Raw genomic sequence first — 27,963 nt, 5'->3', positions numbered from 1 at the left:
AAAACCGCGGTTTGCTAGAATCTAGACACAGTAGTTCTGGTTATAGCAAGACACTAAAATAGAACGTAAAATATCATAGTTTATAGAGTTAACCACCCACTTTGGTCAATAAAAATGTAACAAAACGTAATCCTATCCAGACAGATGGAGGAACGTGCTAAAGTCCGGACGTGCAGCAGACGCGACGCTGCGGCAAAGAACTTTTTCGTCGCCATGACGCTGCGTGCATCTATAAACTGGCAAAAATCGCTGCGCGAAATTCGCGAAAACACATTGTTCCTGAAAAATAATCGTCAGATGTTGCATTTCATTGCGCGTGGAGGAGAAATTAAAGTTTCAAAAAACCAACGAGCTGAGTTAATCCCCCATGAAAATCTTATGGAGAGAAAAAACTTCCAGGACGGCTTGAGAAAAATGAAAAGTCAAGTTAATAAAATTTCGGTGGAGAAAAGAACCGAGACAAAAGACTCCGCGACATTCGTCCCTTCCCTACATCAATAACTCGGAATAATACAATCAGTCCGCAGGGGCGGAGAAGATGGCAAGGGAGGTGGAGGTGAAAAGAGAGAGAGAAAGGGAGGGTGGGGAGGGGGGAGGAGAGGGACGGTTAAAAATTAATTAACGCAATAAAAGTTAATCTTTCCAGTTTGTAAAACTCCGTTCTGATTCTGTGTCTCGAGCGGGGCGTAATTAAAATAAAAATGATGTCAAATAAAATCGCCTTCTTTTTTCTTCATTCTTCGTACTCTTTTTCACAAATTGTTTTGTTTTATTTTATCTTCTATTTTAAAATATTTCGCGCTACTCTTTTCCTCCGTCTTAATTATCAGTATTTCCCACATTCTCCTCCGCCACTTTATTTTTTTAAATTTATTTATTGATGTTTTTGCATTTGTTTTGTCTCACTTCTTTCGACGCTAGTTTCGCAACTTCAAAGGGTTGATATTCGGGCCTGGGGCGGGTTGATACTACGAGCAACGGACTTACTTTATATAAGAGAAAAGTATATGAACATGGTAAAAATAATAAAGCCGAGGAGGAGAGAGATTACTTATCTGATGAAAACGTTGTTAAACCACTGCATAAATTTACAACATTGTGGCACAGTGGCGTGGGGATGCAAAAATACACGGCGCTTGTGCGGATTTATCTGCGTGTTACCAAGAACCCAAAAAATAAAACGGTATTCAAAATTTTATCTCTTTTCGCTACCTCTCCACTCTTGAAATTCTAAACTACAAGTCAGAGAAAATTTGTAAATCATACGTAATATATTTCTCTGTATTCCTTATCGTATTTCGTATCATAATATTCGTAAAAAAAATTCAAGATTCAACAGAACTTATTCATCTCTAATTCGTAACATTTAATACCAGAAATTTTGTAATAGTTGACATATTTCATTACATTTCTATACAACTTTTTTCTTCCTGAAATTTTAATAAGTTTACAGCGAAGTAACGATATTCCAGTTACTTGCCACGCAGCTCTGGATTGTGGTATTAAATTACAGAAGTGAAATTGTACCCGATAGTTGTTTGGAAATTGAATCCAACGTATTCGTTGATGGTAAAAACTTGGAGTTTGCAATTGTCGCGAGTTCGATTATGGGTGGGAATATTCTACGGTCTATGGCTAAGCGAATATCGCCGCTAACCGTAATTTTTAATATATTGATTGAGACGCCAGTGTTCTTGGCTCGGGCGCCGCGTCGTTTGCGGCGGTGCGGCTGCTTCATTAGACGCTCTTAATTAACTTGCGCCGCGCACGCGACTTTACACAATAGGATATACCCGTGCAAGCTCGCTATACCCTCAATTCGGTCTTAGTAATAATACACAGGGAGCTGCTACGTTCACAGAGAAAGAGAGCGAGAGAGAGACAGAGAGAGAGAGAGAGAGAGGGAAAGAAAGCAAGTGAGAGGGGGAGGAAAGAAAAGGAAGCTCTGTTTTATAACCTCAGTGAATAAGCCACCCCTTGGAAAAATTCTAATTCGTTTAAAAATTTGAATCTAATTATATCAAGATAATTAGTCGTAGTAATAACAGCCTGCTTATTCGGTTAGAATACGTTATATAATATTTTATCGATCATGTTCTATTTTACTGAATGCTAAAAAAGTTCCTAACAAGCCGCTTTAATTTTTTTCTTTTTTTTTTTGTTCGAAAGCAACGCGGAAGCAACGGAGATACTATTTTCCGCCTGAATATATAAACGTGGCGCATTTTAATTCCGGTCTTTCGATCAAGTCCCTTAATTAAAAATGATTCATACGAAAGTGACCCAGTTTACTTACAGAATATCCATACGTGCACAACATGGTGCAATAGCACCGCACTCTAGGCTACGTCTGCACTGCTATTATATCAACGCTTTGTTTCAACTGGGGCAAACTCACCCCGTTTACACTTTGTGCACAGTGGAAGAGTTTGCGGAGTTATTGTAACGCTGTATAATTAACTCTTTCGACTGCGAAATTGTTCGATCACTCAAAGATTTTTGGAACACATTTATCATCATTTTCTGTATGCATGGTTATTTAACACTGAAGATTTTTAACATTCACAAACAATTATTAACCTTAAGACAAAAATTACGATATCATTGTTGCGATATCTGAAGAGAAAAAGCAGCAATATTTTGACCATAACACTAATTTTGGAACAGTTTTTGGCACAAGGTATACACCTATTTATTCTATAGCTCGAAATAAAAATGAAATCGAAATTTAAATTTAATTTACTTGATCTGCTCGAAGCCAAAAAAATCGATTTGACAGACTTGTGATTATGATCTAAATTTTCCTTTCTGAGCCTAAAAATGAATCACAACGCAAACAAAATTTCATTGAAAAATCAAAGTGTTGATTAATCACTCCATAACTGCGATGAAAATTGCAGGATTGTAAAAAAAAAAAAAAAAAAAATGTACTTTCTTCTCTTCCGTTTTAAAAAGCGAAACACAGCAATAGACGACAGCGCTTGTAACTTTTACCATAATTCTAGCCCTAGTTTAAACTGTATTATTTCGACAGTATGGCGAAAATAACACGGTGAGAGGGTTGGGAGGGGGGTGAAAACTAGTATAACGCGTTGCGGGGCAACATATGCTCAGACAGGAGCAGAGCGGCATATATTAGAGACCAACACCTCTGTTTTACGCCAAAGTGGTTAGCCGCACGCGTTAACCGGCCCATAACCCCCGCTGCAACCCTCATCGTATTGCCGGAAACCGTATATATACGTACACACACGCGCGCGCGCACGCACACATATACATATATATGTAGCTGAAATAGCGAGCGTGAATGTTACAATTGTACAATAAATGAGTTTAACGTTCATCCCCTATTTTGCTCGTATGAGTCCTTAATTGAAAAAAAGCAGTCAAGTAAAAAAGTATTTGAATTAAAAGACATATTACAAAATTTACTTGATCTTCAAACACAAGCTTGTCAGGTAGAATTAAATTTTACTTGCGTCGGAAAAAAAATATCTTCCCGGTCAAGTAAATTATTTGACGCAGGTTCATATGCGGATAAAGTTTTTTTTTTTTTTTTATCTTGGATAAATTATAAGGATTTTTTTTTTTTTTTGAGCGCAACTGTGATGTAAGGATGAAAAAAATCTGCAACAGAAGTTTGCCGTCATATCCAATTTCGTGCAGCAATAAGGAAAATGTTTTTTATCGTACCGGTATGATTTTTACCAGTTAGAATCTGATTTTCAATATTTTGAATCGTTGCAGCTTTAAAACACTTCGGTTTTCTATTTTTTATTTTTTTATTTTTTGCGTTCTATTTTGTACGTAAATCGGTTTAATGACCATAATCGATTCTCTCAACTCATTTTATATTTCGTAATAATAATTTTTAATCTTTTGATAAAAATTCTACCGTTGTAAAAAAAACTTTTTCAAAATTATAAATCAAATACATTCCAAGTACGTCGGTTTGGGATCATAGGTTGATCAAATTGGTGTTACAATTATTAAATGAGTAAACTTAATTAGTAGAATAGACTTGAAGTATATAAGGAACTCATTTATATATATAAAATAAATTATATATTAAACGATTCATGTGTATAGATATATATGTGTCATAACTCGGGGCAAATGGATGCATGGCGCAAAGGCAATTTACCTCTATGCGTGTATAGATATGGGTATAGGAACAGAATTAATTATCGATCCCTTGGAACAAATAGAAGTAATTATAGCCGGATACTGGTAATGAAATTATTGTTTTTCGACGTTATTGAACTAACAATTTCAGATCGCTGCCCGCGTATGTAGAATATACGTTTTGTACGTTATACGCGAAGCGATAATTACAGCAGACAGTTCATCCAAACACGAGAATTCGTAACCGTAGACGAATGTGAATGTTTCGTTATTACGTTCATGAAGCGGGCCGTTTATCCCCACAACCTTATTTTCCTTTAATTCTCAATCCCGGAAAAATGGTTAATAAAACTTCGTCAAGAGTTGTTTATTCTATTCGCTTTCCTTGTCTTTCACTCTTCCTCGGCATTCAATTCTTACTGACCATCTTTCTTCGCCATTTATTAAAAAAAATTAATTATTTTCCCTGACCCGCTGAGAAGAAAAAAAAAAAAAAAGAACGAATTCCGAAATCTCGATTCAAGAACTCGGAATTCGAAGACCAGTCTATTCATCCATCAAATTTCTACCGACCAGGAGAGTTGGCGTACTGTTCTAAAAGCTCGTAAAAAAGTGAGCACGCGGTTATAAAAAAAGAGAGGATAAAAATAATGAAAGCAAAAAGAAGGAATAAGAAAATAAAGGGACGAAGAGAAAAAAAAAAAGAAAGAAATAAAATCGCCCGCGGAAATATATTGGCATTGAAAAGTTGTAGAACATGGCGGCGACACGTTGCCTGGATTGCGCCATAACTTAGACCTCGTATCGATATGGGTGCCTCGTACAGTGTAAATTTAAGGGTATATGATACGGTGCGCCACGCAGTGAAGAAAGGGGGCTCCGGTGAAATATGTTACCAAAGCCGTTCGTCGCCGAAGCGACGTTTCGTGCTGCACGCGTGCAGCCCCTTCAAAAATCCCGTTTTTGCAACGAGAGCGTTTTTCTCGCTTTTCTTTTTCATCCGTACCAAGTATTCAATATACGATTCAGAAGAATTAATCGCGACAGAGCCTCTTTGGTCCGGGTTGAATAGGATCGCGATAATGGTTGGATACAGCATGTCAAGGCGTAGAGTTTGGAAAAAAGTTTATTAGTCAATTTTTCAGGGAGAGTATACCCAGATTTTTGAAATAATCGTATCGCGAAGCTTTTCGGGCTTTCGAAAGATATCTGGTGAGGAAATGATGACTACTTTAGATAACGATCGATAGCTCTGTTTCTCATCAATCACGAGTTTATCCCCAACGAAAGCTTTTCACTACTTAGCATACTTACATCACTTTTTTGAAGGAAGTTTCACGTCTTCGCTAAAAATGATACCAAAACTCTCGCTCGTAGAAAATAAATAAAGAAAACAAAACTGTCGTTGATTAATTCTAATAAGAGCGAGTTGATATTGAAGTATTGTGGATTCAGATTTTTCGGATAATCTACCTCTTCAGTAAACTATATATATATAAATATATCTAATTGGAAAAAATTATCTTCTCAAGTTCCGTTTATACAAAGAAATGATTTACGTACAGAATAAATTACGATTGTTCAAAGTTTTATATAGATAATACACTTCTAGGTTTGAAAAATAAAAATCTTTTGATGATAATTTCGCCTGGTAACGTCTCAGACTGTGTTAACAATAGGTGATTCACATCCCTCTACGAATTTCGAATATAAAATGAGCAGAATCAGTGCCTCGGTACAATTCTTTCAAAATAATGAATCTTCTTCACAAAGCCGCAAGCGTCCGTTCGCCACAACCGGAAGTGCGTAGAGCAAGCTCACACACCCCACAAGCCTTACCCTCCTTCCCCCATGCAACATCTCTCACAGGTACGGAAGACTCTACGTACTTCTCGGAATCTAGAAACGTAGAACGTTAAATCGGTCGATAGTAGAATATCCTCGCCTGGCAGAGCCCTGGGACTTGTTGTTCGCCGGGGTCGGTGCAATTAGGGGGTATTAATTAGCGGGTACTTCAGCCGATCCCACCCCCGACTCCATGACAGGCTTTCTCCCAGCCTCGTGCTGAGCCCTCCGAAGTACACCGGCTCAGGGGGCTGATGCGGACTTTGGGATCCGTGCAGAGCTAATTGTACGTTTTTGCGAGGCACGAAAAAGGGGGGGGGGGGGGGGGGGGTGGTGCTATTGCTGGACAAAGACGTGTGGATCCGTCGCAGGTGAGATGATATCTCGCGATTTTCTCCTTCTCTAAGTGTGAAAGTATTTTTGCGAGACGTAGACTCGAGAAGTTATTCCAACGACACGTGTTGGCGTTGTTGCACGTACCGCGCGACGTGCGTATGATAAACATGTACCTGTAATATACGTACAAGCTTTGGTCCGTTGGTTGGAACGAATTGGAAAAGTCGGAAGATGGATGAAGGGGAAATCACGATGCCGAGTAAAGGGGTTGGCTATTCATGTATTTAAATTTATTTATTGGCAGGATTTTTGGCCCCGTTATGAGACCCCTGTGAACCCGCGGTTAGACCCACCCCCCGCTTCAACCCCTTCTGGGTAATTTTCCTGCTTAAAGAGATCTCGGCCAATTACACGGAGCGTCCACAGGCGTTGAATTTTAATTGGAAAAGAAGAAGTACAGACCCCCTTATCCCTCCCATCGACTACGACTCCTTCTTCGCTTGGTACTAACTACCCACCCTGAAATTGGTATAGGAATGAGAGAAACGTTGAGGGGGGGAGGGGGGGGGGGGGGGGAGGGAAGCGTTCGTGAAAACCGGCGAATCGCTGGCTGTTAAGTTCTCGATTAATTTTAATGTGCTGAATGTTTTACGCAAATTGTTGTATTTCGTATTCAGAATTATTATATTCGAGCGCAACTGAACGAGCTGGTGGAATAAAGGAGCCGTTCTAACTTAATTGGGTCAATCTGTAAGGATTAATTGATCCAAAATACAACGAGTCAGAGGCTTGCGAATGTATTAAAAAGTGTAATTCATTTTAAATACAAATTTTATTTCAAACATTGAGAAGTCAAATGCATCACTTGAACACGGATATTGCCTGCAGAAAGGGGGAAATAAAGAAACTAATTGCCATACTCGTTTCTGTTTCTTAATGCCACGTCGTAATAATACGATTACTCGTCATATTCACGAAGAATTTACAACAAAACTTTACTCGTTATGTCCAATCTGTAATAAGACTTCAACTTAATTTCCAAGAACTTTCTCAAACATACCTTACGTTTATATACGTAAAGATAACTTCCAAAACTTGTCATTTTAATGACAAAATCTGAAGAAACGAAATTCAATATTTACAAGAATTATTGACTATGTTCAGAAGAAACTCCAAGTTTCGGTATTTCTTTTTTTTTTTTTCTTAGGCGAATGAAACAACTTCCATTTCCCTCAAAGTGGAAAATTGAGAACGTATTGAATTGGATCAACTCAACTGATGGAAACGAATAAAAGTTCATTTCATTACGTGCAAATTCACAATATTGTTTCACCGTGTATTAAACCGTAATGCATACTTGAAAACGTAACGGTTGATTCAAGGTATTGCTAAAGAGTTATTGGAACAGGTGCTTCGATTTTATTGCTGATTAATGCGAGTTATTTGATCGATAGCGCGCATGTAACTCAGACCACTTACATCGTGCAAGAAGAAATCGAAAAGTGGAAAAACGATACGCGAAGAGCTGTTTTTAAAAAAGAAACGTACGAGACAAAAAGGTCGAAAAATTAATGAATAAACAGATAAACGGACTAATTCCTTTGCCGCAAATTTTTCCGCATCGTTGCGTTTGTCGTCATTCAATGCATAATCGGTGCTCAATTCAATGCGCAGCTCACATCCCCGATATTTTGATTCTCACGGTTCTCGCATCCCCTTCAAATTCATCCCAAGTGCTGGACGGAATAGTGCTGCCACGCGACGGTCGCTGGGAAAACTGCCACCGCGCAACGAAACCCTTCAATCAATTTCATAGAAATTCTTAGAGGGTTTGATATCGGCACGACACCCTGTCCCTTTGACTTCGTTCCATTGTTCACTAAGATTCTTAGGGATGACGGAGTTGATTTTTAGGTACAATTTGTAGTCTGGAAGTATTTCAGAAGGTGATTAATATCGCGAAGATGATGTATAAAATGTTAATAGTAAAAAATGCATTCCCTACACAAATAGGAACTTTGCTTGTGAGTAAAATTCAATTTTTTATTAATTAGACGAAGAAAAAAAAAATTTGGCAACACTGTTGGATGATCTGGAATACCGTTGGAAATTCAAGTCAATCTTGTTCGAGTATAAAATCCAGAAAATAAATCGGCCAAAATTAAAAATGAAGGGAATTGGCAACAGCAAATTATTTCAACGAATGGTAAATTCACAGGTTATTATACTGATAAAAGCTAAACTAATTACTGTCCAATACATTATCATCAATGACGAATTCTGTCTGAAGAGGCCAATCTTAAAATATGACTAAATTATGTGAAACAATTATTATTTTTACATAATTTTCACATCTAATGAAGACTGAATATTAAAACAAACGACTGAAATTTTGAATTGTTTTACGTGATTCGTACGATGGGTTTACCAAATATAAATAAGTAGTAACACCCTCGTAATTTGTCCACACCAAAAAAAAAAAAAAAACTTGATTTCAATAGATAAGCTTTCATCGAATTGGCTGACAAGCGAGTCTCAGGAATGAAGCAAAGTAACTTTTGAACCAGCGGTTCGAGAGACGAAGTGTTAGTTTTCTGGACCATCGCGTATCGCTGGGAGGAGAAACGAGGAAGGGTGGTGGGGGTTAGGTGGTCCGGGGGTAGTTTATAACACGTCTCACATAAATTGTCGCACGGCTTTTTAAGAAATTGGAAAGAAGGCAGCGGCTCGAGGGCCTTAGAAACAGCTTGCGTTGAGTGGCCAAGAACTTTTGAAGTCCTTCGCGGGAGAAAAGGAAAAAGAGGAGTAAAAAAAAAGGGGGGGGGAGAGGGGGGGGATGGAGAAATCTATTGCTTCAACCCGACTCGAGCCGCGCCGTCTTACGGAGTGTTTATAATCTGTTTTACGACCTTTCTCACCTCCCCACGTGGAGAGTTTCCCCTTTTTGAGCCGAGGCTTTTATATCGACGAGAGAAAACCGGATGAGGCAAGGAATAATGAAAGTTGAAGGAGGAGACGCGGATGACATAAAGGCACGCATGCGACCAGCGAAATTTTGACAAATTTGAAAGTTTTAATACGCCTCTGCGACTCCCAGTCGGATTATCCCCCCTCCAAAAAACGAACCCGCTGCAGGCCTGTGGGAGACATTTTCGGGACAGAGGTAATCTTCGCCAGACAAGATATTACATTTGAATAAATATCATCATCGATATAGCCGGCGAGAAAATACGCTATCGACGAAACAGGGAACGAAACTCCCGAGGGATCGGTTCCCTCGTATTAAAACACCGGGATATGTCAAGTATCGCTCGGGCGAGCCTACCGCCTAACGCTTCTTCTTTCACATCTTGCGATAGCGAAACGTCGTTCGAAACTTTCAAGAATCTTGAAAACATGTTTGAAGAATAAGAAATAATGAAAAACAATTGAATGTGCAAAATATTTTTAATCCTAGAACGCGATTCAAACTTCATTTCGTTTCGTCAACCTGCGGTCATTTCGACCCTTTGAGTCACGCGTTATTGCGCTGAGTCAATTTTTATTACGAGATAGTATTCTATGGTTTTTGCGGTCACTGATTACGAATCTGCAAAGAAATCGCAAAAATTCAACATGATGAATCCAACACGGTGGAGGAAAATTTCTAATTTGATTGTGTAATATTAAAAAACTCTACGCGGGAGTTTTCGGGGTCGTTGATTCGATTCGCCGTACTGAATTTTCAAAACTTGATTGTCGATTCGTAATCAGCGACCTCAAAAACCCCTGGTCAGAGATTTTTCTCCGGATTCGATGGTAATTGAAATTTTCGTCCGCCAAACTGGATCCGCCATTTTGAATTTTTTAAATCCGACTTCATATTCGCAATCGGTGACCCCAAAGACTTATATAATTTATGTAAAACGTGTGTAGAATTTTCTCGGAAATGAATTATTCCTTCAATTTTCACAAATTCTTTCGATCAATTTCATTTTTAACAATAATAATTTACATTATATCGCAATAATTACTCTCGAATATTTAAAACCTATCAGTATAGTATCAGAAATAGGAAAAAACCGCAACTAAACACGTCGAAAAATTCTCTACATATACTAAAAATATATATAAAATAGGAGACAAGAATACTTACCACCATGACTCAAAGGGTCAATCACGGAAATTAATAATATTCTAAATGCGTATAGAATTTTCTCAATTCCTTTCAAAATACAAGGTTCAGAAATACAAGTTTGTAAGCTTTTGACAATTTATATATATATATCATATTTCATCGTAACAGTGATCAGAGTTAAAGTTTGTTTGAAAGAAGATTGAAATAGAAAATATTTGAGAAAAAAGACAAGTTTTATCTTTAGCCGTTGAGAAAAAAAGTGAAAATATTTCCATCGATTACAAGCAGACAATTTTGAATCGTCCGAGATGAAGTATCGACATTTACGCCTTAGTTTACAACTTCGTTGTTTGTCAATTTTGTGTTTTTAATCAGAGATCTTCCTAGCTCACGAATACAATTATTCGATAAATGCTCAATGTGCATAATTGACTTGTGACAAAGTGAACGAAAAGTACCGATATCCAGCAAACGAACCTTCTCAACTGCCTCGCCTACCCCGGTTTTCCCTACACACCGTAATTACCCAAAGATGACGAAATCGAAACAAGAAACCGGTTAGTTACTTGATCCGCACAAAGTTCCAGAATTTAATTTAAAAAATCAACAATCCCGACTGACGATCCAAAGCTCGTCCGGATCCGAGCGTCAAGGGGTCGAGGGTGAGAGCGGGGATAGTCGGTCAGAGGGCACCGATTATCTCGGGCAATTTCGCTGCGAGCCGTTTCGAGTGGCCCTCGGATTCCGGATGAATGCTGTCGGCCTCTCGGCAGCGCGTGTAGAAGAGTGGGAGGAAGGATTCGAGGAGGATCGGTACACAGGAGGAATATCGCGGGGCTGCCAGGTAGTAATCCGATGCAAATATCATTGATTGATATTAATTAGAAGCAATCACGGCGGCCGACGTGCAAGCTCCGCTCTGCACCGAATCGCATCGCGCAGGGGATGCAGAGGGAAAGAAGACGGGGCATCGGGGGCTTCGTGTGTTCAGCTGCGCTGTTCGCCGGAGGCTTCGACTCGCCGGCGGAAACGAACCGGCTAAATTAAAATCATGGTAATTAGAGAGAGCCCGGTAATGCCAGGAAATCGTTGCCTCCGTCTCTTTCTGAGGGTGCTTTGACCAGCCCCGTATTCACCCTGCACCCTGCACGGGGATTTTGAATTCCCGATTGGAATCGCGAGCAGTAACGGATCCGGGAAAGAAATTATACACATCTGTGATTTTTTCGTAATTGCTGTACCTGCGTCGAACGATTTTCCGACACGAGTATCTCGCCGAGGGACAACTTTGATTTATTGCGTGTCCCTCTCGTGAGAAACTCAGAGATACCACAGCCGATTACACCTTAAATCCAATCGATTTCAAGTCTGGAAAAACCGAAGCGATTGAGATTGTTTTTGAGATATCGGTGAGCAAAAAATATACAATCGGGGTAATTTTAATGACTTTTTTTTTACACTAAATACAGATGGGAAGTGGCAAGTTGATATTTAAAATCGTCCTTGGAATCATGCGAAAAGTTTGTCGTATTGAATTGAACTTCTCGCTTACATCGTGAATGCAGTTTAATCAGAAACGGGTCCTTCCATGTAACTTTGAAGAAATTCGAAAGGAAAATCGCTGACGTTAACTAAATAATGGTAATGGCCTTATGTTAAATACGTATTATTCATTTGAATTAATTCCAAAATTAGCTCCAAGCCTTTTTTGTCAAATTCTGAACCTCAATCTTAAAAATTCCATATTCAAGCTTTTCGTGCGCCTAATTATTTATTGACAAGACGTGCGTTTAGGTTTGTTTCACTGTTTTCGATCGAATCATTTCAGGTGTTCACTTTTTTGCTTTTCGTCAACGCATTCCAAGCCTAATAGCAAATTTAAAAAGATTACGTCAAGTTTCGAGAAGTACTAAAAAGGATAATTGCGTCCAACGCCAGTGAGTATTGACATATGATCGAACACCGGGGATCCCTGCAACTGCTAGTCACTCATCGTGCTGGTCGGAGGGTTGTATTTACCGTAATTATTTAATGCAAGCTCATGTTTTGTAATTGATCAATATTGACGAAGTTGCAACTCGGTAGTTTCATCTCCCCACATATGCTATATCACGGACAAACAATACTTCATTTTTTTTTTTTTTTTACTCTTCCAAAGTATCACGGATGAATGGACTCCCTGATTCTTTCTAGGTTTTGAGTGAAAGGATAATTTTTATGTTTTCTAGCTGTAAAGATGTGATCATTTCGTTGATGATAAGAATAACATGCACCGGTTCAGTGGATTGGAACTTTAGTCCAGTAGACTAAAAATTGCGCACCCTGAAAAATACATCGAAGCTTGCGACATGATTTTCAAAATTTCAATCACAAAATATCACCCCTTTATCTCGATGACTTTTCCCAAATCGAAGCAGAGAGGGAAAAAACGTGATAAAAATTCGCACCGTTAGAGGTGAAAAACATTTTGAAATCCCGTGAAATCCCCGAAATCATGTTGCGATTTCGTTTTTCACCCTAGGAACTTCCACCCTCTGTATAGAAATTTGAGGCACCGCAGGCGTTCGGCGATATTGTAAAAAAGTCGAAATGCAAAATGTTCAATAACGTCACGCGTAGGCTGTAGTCTGCAACCTTCCGTACACCGGCTGGCGTCAGCTTGTGTAACTATCGGTAATTAATCAGAATCATCCCCGTCGTCGGGGGCAGTTAACCAGTGACGTCACGGCCGTGGCGACATCTGGCCGGGCACTAGCCACGAACACGGAACAGCTCCGAGTGGACACCGCGAGCCGTATCGGACAGCACAAGCTTCGGAATGAAAATCACCCTCCCGCCCCGTTTGAAACTACCCTTTCGGACCAGATACCGGGTGTTCCGGTTTACACCGGAACGGACGGCATTGGCCTTCTCGAGCATAAAGGAACGATGGTCGAAGTTTAGCATCCAATCGTGCGAATCCAATATCACGAAAAAAAAAAAAAAATGTGTAAAATATCTGTCATCTTTTAGCAAGGTTTTTCTGGCTTTTATTTGCGGTTGAATGGTTAGTGCAGCACCTAATACATATGTCATACTTACGTACGTACATGCGTTTAAAAACCATGTCGACAACTGCGGTATTTTGTAGTACGAGCTTCACGGTTAAGCGGATCACCGTGTGCGTTTTTTGATTGACCGTTTGAGAACCACTGACCACGGAGATAGGGGATGTATACAAATAAGGTTATTAATTTACCTATATTTAGCCACTGGTAACACTTGGTCAAGATTGATTCTAATAACCAGTCTTGCTGCTTCGCCGTGACCAGCCATTAGCTGAAGGATCAATATTATTACGGAGACTGGATAATGTGTAAACTGAGAAAAAATTTGGCAACAAAATTATACGTGTATGAATATTAGTGACGGTAATTGTATTATTTTTTTTTTTTGATCTTGTAGTGGAAGCAAATAAAGTGACAGTTACCGAGACGATATTATGTTCACTATAATCACAATTACTGTGGTTTTAATTTTCGAGACTTTTGTCTATCCTTCCATTTGAAACCAATTATTTAAATAGACCGTTGCTTTTGCAAGTGTTCTTCTTCGTACCTTCGTAAAATTGTCCCTCCTGGGGCCGATAAGAGAGAAGAGAATCACGCGTTTCGAAACGAAACTGACGCCTGCGGAGCATCCGGTTGGATTTAACGCGAATGCCTATCTATAGGTACACGTAACGTGGAGCCGGGTACTATTTTTGATAATCCAATTTAATTGAGCGATTAACCGTCGGGTGTATAATGCCCATCCCGAAACAAATGGATCGCAATGTCCGCCGCTCTGTAAAATATAATTCAAAGATATTTATGGTGGGATTACGGTGTGGAATTGGGTATCTAATATACATGTCCTGTCCACCGAAATCCCCGGCTGTAAAATAATTGGCCCCGTTCGACCGCCGGTTGTAAACCCGAGTCGTTCCATGTCACCGACAATACATGATCCTTCTAATTTTCAGTAAAGTTTTGACAACTTTGATTGACGGATTGATATTGAGCCGGTTATATATTGCCTGCTACCACCGGTAGTTGATCGATACTCAAACGCACATTAAGGACATTTAATTTCCCGCTCCTCGGGCCCAAGGATTAGCCGCAATTGATAGCTCCATACCTCATGTATGCGTATGCGTGTGTGTGGATCTAAAACCCCTATAAACTTCCTGTTACGGATACACTTTCGACCTTCCGGTTACAATTTCGGACCTTCTCGTACGTCGGATAGAAGGACAATCGTTTGGCGTATAAGTTTCGTGTCTACAAAATGTGAACGACCCTTCGTTTCATTCCTTGGAATTGAATTGAGTAAAGTTTTATTAACGATTCATCGAATATTCGTTAAAAATTTGAAAACTTGGTTAAATTTCTTTGTGAAAAATTTTCGTACGAGAATACAGATTAAGAAATAGTTGTCTCAACGAAATTCGATGTCTCGATAAACATTTCGTATCGATTTATCTTCGGTACGAAGGAACATTAAATCTTGTAAATTATATTACGTTGTAAGTATAATTGCAAATACAGACAAGGGGAACGGATGAATAAATAAATGATTAGCAGCAAGATAATTTCGGAATCAAGAAAATACCCACCATCGACGATTTGTGAGCGAACGTCACGTCGATTCGCATTTCGCACGGATACAGGGTTTCACTTTCTCGGTGTAATTGCGTTTCATCGAATAGCTAATCAGGCACAGAATCACAGATCAGCCGTGGTCTAGACTCTCTGGATAATTCACTCGGTTCGCTGCTATTGCCCCTTTTACATCTTCGTTCCCTATACGGTGCGAAATGTGCGCGGAGTCTGAATTTCGACTGTCAAAACTTACGACGGGGGAGAATTACACCACAGCTTGCATCGCTCAGCTTCCTACACGCGTCTCTTCTCAATTCACGTAATTCGTCGTGGCAAGTGAAGCGCTAAGAGAATTTCAGCTAATCGTATGAAATTTGTATTTAAAAAAAAAAAAAAAAACACAGAACTTTTCTCAAACAACGCTGAATTTGTATTTCCTGAGTGAAATTTTATTGCGAGAATTGAGACTTGAATGTTTTAACACTAAAAGACAGCTTAAGTAACCACATGTGGTACGAATGTATCGTAAAATACCATAACTCGTGTAGTTTATTTTCTGTAATAACTATCACGTTATTCATGCGCAATTGATTCGTGCGACGAGTCACCCTGAAAACAATGAAACGAGCCTAATTTTTCTGCTCCATTTTAACACGACGATTGAGTGCATCGAAGCTTTGCAGCAATCTCCCAAATTAGATGATCTCAGGGCGCCTGCAGCGGTAAATCGGAGTTAATTTACCGCGTTATTACGTGTATAATTCGAAGGTGTGAATGACCGAAGGAAAAAGAAAGACGCAACTGCCGATCAGGGTTCAACCCTTAACGGCCACATGGGGTAACTCATTACCCCACGCTGAAAAACCTAATTGTACAAGACATGTGGGTGTATTAAGACTTCTAATCGATTGTTTCACGTTTATTGAAGAGTTCTTCGACATTTCTAATTATTTTCATGACACTTGTCTACTACCGGCAGATGTCGTTACTTGTAACAAATTCAAAGATTTTAGACCTCCGATTACCCCGTGTGGCCGCTAAGGGTGTTAAGCGAGCTGGCTGACCAGTTGTCCTACCAGACTTGTCAATTACCGAACAGTCCGAGGGCTCGAAACTATCTGCGGGGTGAAATGACGCTGCAGTTCGATGCCTTGACTATTTTACTAGAATTGGTTTATTTATCGTCAGTTTCTGATCAAAGTTTGATTCTGCACCAAATCTGCTACAGCGGTGACGGTGATTAATTTCAAACCTCCGTCGAATTGTTTGTCAAACTGATTGAATATTTAGGATGCATACATACGCTTGCTGGATATTTCAGGGTAATGACGTTGATTGATGTTGCGCCACGGCGTGGCAGCCCGTTGCAGTCGCAATCATTCCAACTTGCCGAAACTCACTCGACCCGTTGGGAAATTCGTCGACAATTCAACGGCGCTCACAAGTGTGTCCAGGCGATGGTATCGTCGAGGAAACAGAGGAGGTGAAAAATCATTGGATCGCGTTACAGGTGTGTGCAAAAGGTTTTTCACCTTCTCCGTTTCCTTGACAATGAAACTATCGCCTGGATAAGCTTGTGCTCTGGTTCTAAAATCTGTGCACGAGACGATAGATTCATACGTAACAAAAAAATAAGCTGACGACATCGTTTTTCCCCTTAATTTTTGAGTAATGACAGTCGTCGCTATTTTGGCATAAATATTTGTTTACACCGGGATTCAAAACTGTAAAACTGAGATGAGGATTCGAAATGGAATAATAACGAGATTACAAGTATGTTCAACACAAGATATGTCATTAAAAAGGATTAACGGATCGATTGCCGCGCAGGCCTGCAGGTTTCTTTGTGAATTTGTAATGTTCAAAACAAAGTGAACTCTGGAAAATCGAAAGCCCCGGGAATTACAAGGGAACGGTGTTGCAAAGATTCACCCGTGCGTTTAAGAAATCCCCAATTCCCAGCAGCGCAGACGTACAATAAATAAGTGTAAAACTTTTCATCGGCGTCAAAAAAACGTATAAGAAACGAAAGTAGAAAGCGCGGTGAAATAAGGAGGAAGAGGTAGAGAAGAGAGCCGATTTTGCTAAAGCAAAAAAGCTCGCGGGATACTCCCTCGCCCCTTAAAGCTCTCGCGCGGCGTCCCTCCCTCCCCTCTAAGACGTGCCCATTCCACGGGGCGCCCTATCACCTCGGGGGCTTTATTCCGCCCCGAAAGCTCCGTCGACGCCCACAGGCGTGCGCAGGTCCCACCCATCGTCCAATCGTCGTACGGGAGCTTTAAAGCTCGGTCTCTCAGCTCGCCGGGACGAAACCACTCGGCAAACACCACGTGCGGCGCGCCCGAGACGCACGTGTGAACCGGAGCCTCGCTCTCTCGACGAAATCGCGAGCTTTCGATGGACGGTTTTTTTAAATATTGAAAAACACGAGAACCGCCCAAGAGATATCCTATCGAAAATCGGGCAGAAAAATATTGCCGCTCAGCTTTATGTACATTGTTATGGTGTTTGCTCAATGGTTTTACCGCGTTGACGAATCGTCAGGGAATAGTCCGAAAGATATACGAAACGATATTGAATACCCTTTATATTGAAAAATATCGGTGCTTTTGCATCGGTGAATGTATGTAAAATATTTGTAACAATATTTACGCGCAATCGAACCGATACTCGAACGTTGATTTTTGAGTGGAAAATAAATTTGTCAATAAGTTGAAAATACCGGAAAGCTCATCGTGAAGATCGAAAGTCCAGAAGATACGCTCGGACGAGAAATCTAATCAACGCTTAGTGAGTACTCGTTGTGCAGAATTTATGTTTACACACAGTTATACACAGATTTTTACGCAAGACTTTCGTGACCGAAAAAATTTCAGATCTTCGCATAAAATTATCCCATTCGATTCAATCGGTTTTTATTTATTTTTTATTCTGATTTTTTTTTTCCAATGTTTCGAACATGTGCCCCGTAACGAGGAAAAAATTTCTCGGTTGTGTTTGCGAACTCGGGGGAGATAATATATCTGATTCGTTTGTTCGCCCTTTCGTGTGGTTACTTTTCCGCTGATTGGCGAACTTTGACTTTGAATCAGCGGATCGAGGAGACCTCGAGTTTTCCAGCTTGCGATCCCCTCGACTCGGAGTTGGCCGATATTCAACAGTTGGTCTTTCTTTTATCTTGCAAAGCTCACCCACCCCCTATCCTCACAATTTACCCTCCCTCGTTTCACGTCACATCCCCTCCGTACCTTCAAGGGGTCGAGCTTTTATACACCTCGAAGCACGCACGAGACGCGTCAATTCGATTTTATTCTTCGATAGTTGAATCGAGCTGTGAAGGGTCCGGACCATTGTCAATTTTTCACTATCTTTTAAATTTTCAAATTATATTAAATAATTGCAAACTCGTTTCGAATGTAACAACTCGATTATTAAAATACGTGTATTCACTTCAATAAGATAACTTTCACTCAATATTTTACACTACATCCGATTAGAATGAGACATTTGGTTCAATGTAAATAATCTACATTAGACAATGAATTTTTAATAGATTATTAATAAGGTTCCGTTCTCCCTAATTATTCAAATAATTTGCAAGTCACTGTTGTAAACAATTCTGATTTTTTTCTTCCGCTCAGTAAAACATAAACAACTCAGTAGAAATAATTCCAAATAAAATTTTTATCATTCATTCTTTACTTCTTCGGTGAAATTCTTCCATGATTTACGGACCGTACCCAAAAATTTGACGCATCGAAATCTGTGAATAACACATCTCGGACAAAAATGAAGAATTTTTCTTTTCATTTACCAATCGAATTGCAGCACCTCTAAAATTTTAGCCTCGAAAACTACTTTGCGCATCATTGATTCGAAGAAATGAAAAACACCTTTCGCTACGCATAATTCGAAGGAAAAAAATATCCATATGTCTATTTTTTTTTTTGACTTGACTTGATTTCCTGACTTTCGCATTTCTCCGCAGACTTGATTCCCAAAATCATCAAAGATACCGACGACATGCGGAAAATTCGAATTTCGCCGTTAGGGCAAACATTCTCCGCTATGCATCGCTCTGAAATTTTCACGCGTTGGTTACGCGTCCGAAATGCGGTCTGCGTTCCCTGACCGACTGCATAGGCACCTGTCTACCTTGGCCGGTGCCAACACGAAGCGCGGAACGAGCGAACGAACGGGGGGTTGAGTGCAGTAATCGTTCGGCCCACCTTCAACCCCCGGGGCAGCGGGACCGCTATTTATTGCCCGCACTCGGTCGGTTCACAACATAAATATGTTACACCTATGACCGGCGGTACCCTCCACCCCTGTCGATGCGGCGTCACGTCCCTGAATTCCTTGACTCGAGTCTTGTTATTTTTATTTTCTTTTCATTATTATTATATTCCACTTTGTTTCTTTTTTTTTCTAAAGATTTTCAAGGGACACGATTTTGCGATTTTGCCAAGGGCTCGATCGACGTGTTTGGCCTTTTTTTTCTTTTTTTCTTCTCTTAGACACCGAGAAACGAGAGAGTTCGTCAGCAGCTACGTGGAGAATTCTTGACCGATTACTAGTGTTTATATTTGAAAATATAAAATATCGAGCAGCTGTCTCGCAGAGATTTTATCGATCAAGTTTGTGTGAAAATTTGTGACATAATTATTTTAGCGGATAAATTTCATATCTCTTTCAATTAAGTATAATGGAAATCGTAATTTTTATTGGAAAATTGACTTCACCGGGATATTGGAGGAATTTTGAAAAAATCGTGGTAAGTGCAATTCTACATTTTTGCAGATTCGTTATCTTGAACAAGAAAGGAACGGTACACTGCAACTGGAATTTCACTTATTACGCTCAGTTTTGAAAATGGCGAATCAAAATTCTATACGTTGGTTTATCACAAGTCTTGAGAATTTCAAAGATATCGTTTTCGTCCTTTCTCTGAATGACATCAATTTTTTAATAATCCTGATTGAATTTCATTCTTACCATATTTTTTGAAAAATCTTCCTGCCAAACTATAACAGCCATTTTCATTGAATCTTAAAACCATGTAAAAATTCGATATGCAAATAGAGTGTTTGTTTCTAGTTCATCGGATTATTTCGTTTAACATGCTGCCACTTGGGTCACACGTTCGTGACAAGCGGCCGTTACGTGTCACTCGAAGCGAGAATGAACGCGGCGCATAATTTTCATCGCTCTACAGCCGTTTCGTTCAAGCTTGAAATACAAAGTTTAAAATTTTATAAACAAGTTGGCGCAGCGTCGCGTATACGTTATATCGTTACAGATTTACCTTCACTAAGAAATCTCTAAAGGTCGTACAGTGATCACAATATCCAGCATTTCTCTGTGATAAAAATGCAACATGGAAGGTAACGGAAAAATTGTCTACCGTATATATTTAATATGTTTTTGAGGGGATAAAAATTTTCTAATGAAAAGTAAACTTGGATAAAAAAAATATAATTCGCGTGATTTCAGGTAGTTTCAAGTACATGTTACGACTTCGAACGATTTTAATTACATATATTTACACCCCTCAAATGAACTTTGTTAGATGACTTGATGTAAATTCACGTGCATATAAAGGGTGTCTCAAAACTCACACAGAGTTTGAATTTTTCGCGATTTGCGGTAAACTGTTGCTACCAAAAATCAAAAAGTAGCGTGACAGTTGACAGTTCAGGGTTATTAAAAATGAAAGGCTTTCGCGCTGCTACCTTTTGTTTTTTGCCCGCAACACGTCACCCCAAAGATTGCGGAAAATTGAAATCTTGAGTGAATTTTGAGACACCCCTTAAATCACCTCCATTCGATATCGGCCAATTTCGATCAATTAACTTAAATCCAAAACTAGAGTTCCTTCAGCTGCAACATACCCTGAAAAATACAGTGATCTTGAGTAATTAATACCCAACGTATTAGTCGGGGAATGATTCACCGTGATACATTGATCTTGAAGGAAATAAACAAACGGTATAATCGACTAAGAAACATTGTTATTATAAAACCGTTCCTCGTATTATCGATATCAATCAAGCTTGTGTAATTAAAATATTCTCATATTCATTTCCATCGCATAGCAGAAACGTCGTTTCATTCTTGTTCAAATATTTTATTTCAACCGCCATACTTTACTCTCTCTTCCTAACGCCTTTAATTCGGGCGGTCGTCGAATTGCCTCGAGTATTCTGCAAGGCTTCGATGCATCGAGGCATCCCTCCGACGATACCGAAGGAATCGAAGGATCAATTCGCGGTCGGGGTTGGCGTCGATCATGTGTCGGGATGGCTGACGTGCCGCAATAACACAAGATCGCGGCAAAAGCCTCTTCGCGTCATACCGATGCCGCGATGCAACGATTCAGTCAATGCCGACAGGCGCCGGAATTCCCATGGCTTCCGTAGCCGAGCTAATGATGCATATCTCGGTCTGTTATGTCTTGAATGCCTCGATCTGGTTACGGTAACAGGGGTGTGCTCCACAAGCGCCGGCTCGACGACAAGGGTGAGAGCTTGCGGTCAAATGCTTCCATGACGGCGCCACCTGCGTCGCATCCTACAATCGCCGGATTCGCGTCATTCGCGTCGATTCTCAATATTACCTGCGCATAATGATCCTAGAAGGAGAAAAAAGAACACTCGAGGGTCGCTCTGAATTCCTTCCTTAGCTCCTCCGTCGTTCAACCGAATTTTCACTGCGCGAAGTTCTTAGATTTTTTTTTTCGGCAATTATTAGAAGTCTAAATCTTCAATACAAAAAAAAATGTATCGTTAAGGAGGTTTGGAAGCTCATGAATCAATACGTTTTATTCATTTTTTTTTTTTAACGAGACCGTTGTACTTTGAGTATTTATCTAATTAACAAGTTCGTAAACTGGGAACATTTTTGTGAAAATGCAGAAGTAGAAAATACTGTAATCATAGACAAAAGCTTCGAAATCATTAAATACCATAATTCAAATGTCTTCAAGATTGATAGAAAAGCTAGTGGATTCGTTCGATTTCATTATGCGATGGCTTCTGCTATTGAAAAAACTAATTCCTAAAACGGTACTGAAACGGATTTTTCTTTTTCGGTAGACAATTCAATTTCACCGTTTATTAATCATAATCTATATCGCTAAAATGTTGTAAGAATAAATATATTAAGACGCGTGTACTTTGTAAACACTCACTGTACGAATCTGTCGCAATAAAGTCGATAAAAATGAACGATATTTTGGCAAACCAATCCCGATAAAAATGTTTTTTTATTTCTCTCTTCAGATAAATCTACGATTGCCATCGAGATTCGCACGGTGCACAGGCTGCATAATTGGTGTGAATACAGTGAAAGGCAACTCCACAAATTTCCAAGCGCATTCGCTGGGTGCTTTGAAAATGAATATCAATCTTCCTGTGCAGGAAGTAAAAAAAATACACAAATATATGCTCGAACGCTTCCCGAACGCAGATAACGAATTCCGGGAATTTTGCGGGGACGCATTCCGCAGTGAGATTGTTCAAAAATTGCCCAACACAAAACCGAATAATTCAAACGTCACAATACCTGTAATTAATTCGCCACGAGCTTAATTAAATTGTGAAATCCAGGAAATTCATATCATTATCATTGTATCCAATAAAAATATCTGACGTTTCATTAAGCGCAATTATTTCGATCGTTAAATTTTCCGGTGAAAATTGTTTCGGCAAATATTGTACGTGGAATGCTAGATGAAGCTTAATCCATTTTAACATTCAAATGGAGTAAGTATTGACGATGAACAAATGAATATTCAATTATTTCATCAGAGTGCCGGAAAGATTGTGACTTCAAGATTATACATCGGAACCATAATCCAATAGAAAGAAAGAATGATTTAAAAAATAAATAGTGAAATTTATGTTGATTGAGGTTCATTACATTAAAATAATCTCTGTCTAAGGTGGAAAACTGTTAAGAGACTACTTTGAGTAAAAAAAAAAGTACATCAGTCGTTCACAACTTCGTAAAGATTAAATTATTGCTTGGTTTTTTAAAACAAAATCGGGTTATTTGATCGATATGAGGAAAATCTTATGTTTCATTGCATGATTTATTCTTGTAACGTTATAATGATTTTGCATAAGAAGCTTTCTTGTTCGTTATCTGCGATAATTCATTAACACTGGAGCAAAGGTACATTTTCAGCATTCAAAATAAAATAACACTGTACCTATAATGAGCTGAAAAATTATTTGCGAATAATTAGTCTTTGTTAGTAAAAGTTCGCGGTCTTGGAAGTTGAAGATACAAATGTTACGTTGAAGATAGATATATTTTCCATATATTTTATATATTTATATATTTTACCAGGATTGTCTCAAGTCGCAGCTAATTTAGAACCAATCTTCGATCATTTCTTTCTGTTTTGAAAGTTTCTTATTCAGCCTGTGCCTAAAAATTCTACGCCACGTGACGAGCTAATAAACGCGATGTAAAAATCGTGAGGCAGTTTATAGACGGTATGAAAATTTTCGGAATATTTGAAAACGATTTGGGATTATCGGGCGGTCGGAAATCTAGAACGAGTTCAGAAATACGGTTGTCAGAGCATAGTGGAAGAGTAATTAATAGTAAGCCCGTATAAATCAGGTCCGGGAGGGCAGAGAGCAGGACTCGGATCTCGTTGGGTGCGGGATTATACCCGGAGGGTTGCTGGTTTCCCCGACTCGCTAATTTTTCAAACGGCCGCCATAATGGTCCCGGCTAATTACTGATTTTTATCTGCTCGCCCACGAGCGTTGCTGCACGCGGATTCAGCGGGGTGTAATTATTAACCGGCACGCCACAGCGATTCGCGAACTAACATGATTTTCTCTGTGATTCTGCACAGCCGCGATTTTAACCTACGCACACAGCCTGCAACCCTTCTCTGCAATCTGGGCGCAAAACGGATCGCGAACGAGTTTTCCCCCCGTCAAACACAAACCCGAGCATTCGCGTGATTGACGCGTAACTGCGGCTAGTTCTCGGTTATCAATATTCCTCACGTTTGCGAAGATCGTTCTGCAGACGGAGAGAATGTAGAATTTAATGGGAACGCGAGTTTAATCTTTGCGTCTCGTTCACAGAAAATCGATTTCCTTTTTTACCGATGTAATACATTTTGCGCGAATAGCATGTTTCAAAACTTAACATCGTACCTGCAAAAGCATTTCACCGAACCTCAAGAATTTCCAAAGTTCGCAACGATGTATCGTCAAAGATGTTGAAATTATTTTAGCAGGATTTACGTAATCTCGTAATATTTCGTAGGATTTTGAATAATTTTAAAGATTTTGTGTAGAGATCCGGCAGAATATCGAATTATGTGAAATTATTTTTGAGAATACCGAAGGTTTTCACATGATTTCAAGAATTTCGAGTTAATTTACAAAACGTTGAGCCACATTTTATTTACAAAAATTTCCAAGAATTTTATAACACTCGTTCAAAGCTTCCTTTAGCAACGTTGAAAAAAAAATGCAAGAAATATAGCAAATAATTTTAAAAATTCAACCATATTTCATAAAAGTTGAAACAGGCGTATAATTTCTCATTTACATAACTTGAAAATATCATGGATAATAATCGCAAGTTTCGAAAAAAAAAATATTCAATCATCTAATCGACCTGTGAACAAGATTTGAAAGGTAGATTTCTCATTTTCATCTTCGATCTAACGAAAGAGATAAGAAAAACAAAAAAACAAGGCAAATTCATTTAATCTAAAATAAAAGAAAACAAAACATCAAATTACAGATTTAAAATTCATTGTAAAAAAGTACAACGCGTCAATTTTCGAGTAACAAAATTGTCGGGTATCCTGCAGGTGGTCGAGAATCGAGACAGCTTGCATCAAAGTGCTTGGTGTTGTTTTTCTTTCACACACACACACACACACACACACACTGCCGGGACGATAAAATGTCTGACATGTTAGAAATTCCCCGCATAGCGGGGGCTGGTATATGCCAAACTTAGGAGGCAACTTCAGGGGTAACAACATTACAACATTATTAGATTTACCGCAAGTACCTACCCCGAGGGTTTCCTACACGTTATACACCCGCGCAACTCCTGCACGCACTCACCGGCACTTTATGCCTACACGTATGCTCGGCTCGCGAGTCGGCTTCGGGGTTGGAAGCTCTGGCTTTGCTAACTTATTTCCAACAGACGGGTTCCACCCCCTCCTGATAAAATTCTAGCTTCGTTTCAAAATATTGTTGAAATTATTCAGATTCGAAAATCCTTTGCCCAATTTTGTTATTTATTTTTTATTTTCTTATTTTCTTTGGAAATTTTCAACGATTTTTTCCGTGAAACTGAATTTGTGTATTTATTTTATATCAAAATTATTCGTGATCGTTTATCACTGTATGTGTCTACATATTGACCTTCGCCGAATATATATATACATACATATGCAAAAAGTTGACTGTTTATTAGAGACAGATTGAATTATTGGTGGCGAATTAAAAAGAAAAACAGGCATTCTTGTTTTTCCGCAAGAAATCAAAATCAGTCAATAAAATGTCAGACTTTGAATAGATAGATATGTAAACGGGTATTGATGCGTATTTATTTTCTTCGACTTCTCAACTCCCATTGGACATTTCCTTAACGATTTCACTTAATTAAAATAATTTCTAGGGATTCTTCGTTGTACGGACGTGTGATGATAATTAATATTTAATTATCTATTCAATTCCGTGATCCAAAAACCGTGCGTAAAGCGAGACGAAAAGAGATTATAAGTAACTTGTAATGTAACACCTTGTGAAGTTTCAACACGTAAGGATTACGGATAAATAACAAGATTATATGATAGCGAAATTTTTCATTTCACCGTGGAAAACATCAAACTTTCACCAATAGTAAATAATACAATTTCAGCATTCTACGTGACAAAACAAAGAAATTTCTGAAACAGATGCGATAAATTCCAACCATAATCTTAAATTGACGATAATTGTTCGGTCTTTTTTCCCCAATTCATTTCTTTCGGCACGATGACGTCAATGTTTCGAATATTCAAGACGGTCGTCCCCCAGCGTCCGGTATACTCCTCCAATTTTCGCTTCACTTTTAAGCCTGCAGTATTGTTTCAGGAGGGTACAATGTCACGAGGCGAGTTAAGCTTCCGTAGTCACCCAAGGGTGTTCCGTAAACTATGCCCGTTCAAAAGTTCAACACAACTTCATAACGCTGGGTACGAGGAGTTACTCAGGTGGTACGAAAAGGGGGGAAATTTGTTCGGGCGTGAGCTTACACGGGGTTATACGTTAAGTACATAGGTGTCTGGTAGTAGTTGGCTGCGCCTGCTAGTTACCGGAGCCAAAATCTCCACCATTCTCGTTTCCCACGTCGCAGAATAAAAGCTGAAAAATTAGGCCTGCGACTGAGAAAAATTTCATTTGTCAAAGTGACTAGAAAAGTTGAGTAAAACAGGTATCGTTAAAAAAAAAAACTGTTTAAATATTCTTGGGATTACGAAAAATGAGGTACACGTAACTATTTTGCGCTATCGTCGATCCTTTTTTGGTAATTCCAACGCAAAATCAGTTTGCGAGGTTTACTCTCATTTTTTAGTTAAACAAGGCATTGACATCAATTTATCGTTGCACAACCATTAAATTTTCGGAACATTTACAAGAAAATATAGCAACAGTGATGATAATGAGAAAGAATAGTAACGGATACTAGACTTTCCGGTAACGGCTAGAAAACTAATTTTCATTTTCTACCTCAAACTATATTTTTCAACCGTGGTAAAAATGAAAATAGTTAAGGACTGAGCGATAGTCGAAACTAAAAATTTCTCTCGGTGTAAAATTTAAAAATTATACCCATCCGAAATCTACGCATGAAATAATTCAAGTGACAATTTTCGAATAATCCATTCGTTATCTGAACTTTGAAGGTGTTCAAAGAAGAACTCTAGTGATTCTCCGCTGAACGAAAGAGTAAAGAATAAAGAATAAATAAAAATAGGAAACGTCTTCTTCTTCTTCAGCGCGTAAAATGATCTGCGGCAGGGAATTTGAAGAGCGGCTAAATTCTCGCTATCTCGCGGCTTCTGCGGCGGTATAAAGTGACGACGAATTACCCAGGTTTGAGAACGACGCGGCTCCGCAACTCCACTCGAGTCTCGGGCGGTTTTAGGGGCGCCGTTTAGCGTCAGATAGCGGAAATGTATGAGGGATGGGGGGGGGGGTGGGCCAACCCGTCGCTCCGGCGTCCCCTTATCTTAAGGGGTGCTCCTCAATAGCCACCATTTGGCCACCGACACGCCGCCCCCCTCTTGGCGTCCCGTCCTTTCCATTCAATTCTTCTTTTTTCAATCTCTTCAAAGCTGCTGCTACTTGAACTTTCCCGGATCACATGACCGCCGTTCGTTACAGCAGATCGCGCGGATCTGCCTTTTCAAATGAACCCGATCTTTAAACGATTATCAAAATTATTATTGCCGGTGAAAATTGTCGCACAAATTGTGAGGGATGATTATAAGCAATTTTGATTGTATCTATATAATACTGAACCGGTTTACGATTGATCATATTCAATTTTTTCAGCCATGCATTCGACAGCCATTGAAACATAATTCCTTTGAGACTTGACTCTATTGATCCCGCGGTTTACTCAAAAAAATAACTATTGATGATTAAAGGCAATCGGGTCGCAAGAAAAAAATTGTCTTACTTGTTTATAATTCGAACTTTGAATGTAAGGATGTAATGTTTGGATTAGATATAAAGGTTGTACGCGATTCTACATTCCCAATTGTCTAGAATTTCTTAATGTGGATTCTGAAAAAATTACTCACCAAAATAATTACGATTTATCTATTTTTGCTAGAAAAATTTGGAACAAAAAACGTTTCCAATTTTTGCCCCA

At 39.1% G+C, this 27,963-nt stretch overlaps 1 protein-coding gene and 1 long non-coding RNA gene across 3 annotated transcripts in view; one reads left to right on the top strand and one right to left on the bottom strand.

Moving 5' to 3' along the window:
• The window catches only part of LOC124184287, a 60,413-nt gene that overhangs the window by 2,018 nt on the left and 30,432 nt on the right, over window positions 1-27,963 (bottom strand). The window lies entirely within an intron of this gene.
• LOC124184285 (LIM domain only protein 3-like) overlaps window positions 17,372-27,963 on the top strand; it is a 104,511-nt gene continuing 93,919 nt past the window's right edge. For both annotated transcript variants that reach the window (XM_046573828.1, XM_046573824.1), the window contains exon 1: window positions 17,372-17,835. The gene's annotated coding sequence lies outside the window, so the exon portion shown is untranslated. The remainder of the gene's footprint in view (window positions 17,836-27,963) is intronic.

The sequence above is a fragment of the Neodiprion fabricii genome, chromosome 6 (assembly GCF_021155785.1).
Source record: "Neodiprion fabricii isolate iyNeoFabr1 chromosome 6, iyNeoFabr1.1, whole genome shotgun sequence".
NCBI classification, from domain to species: Eukaryota; Metazoa; Arthropoda; class Insecta; order Hymenoptera; family Diprionidae; genus Neodiprion; species Neodiprion fabricii.
This window is presented reverse-complemented; position numbering and strand designations above follow the sequence as displayed.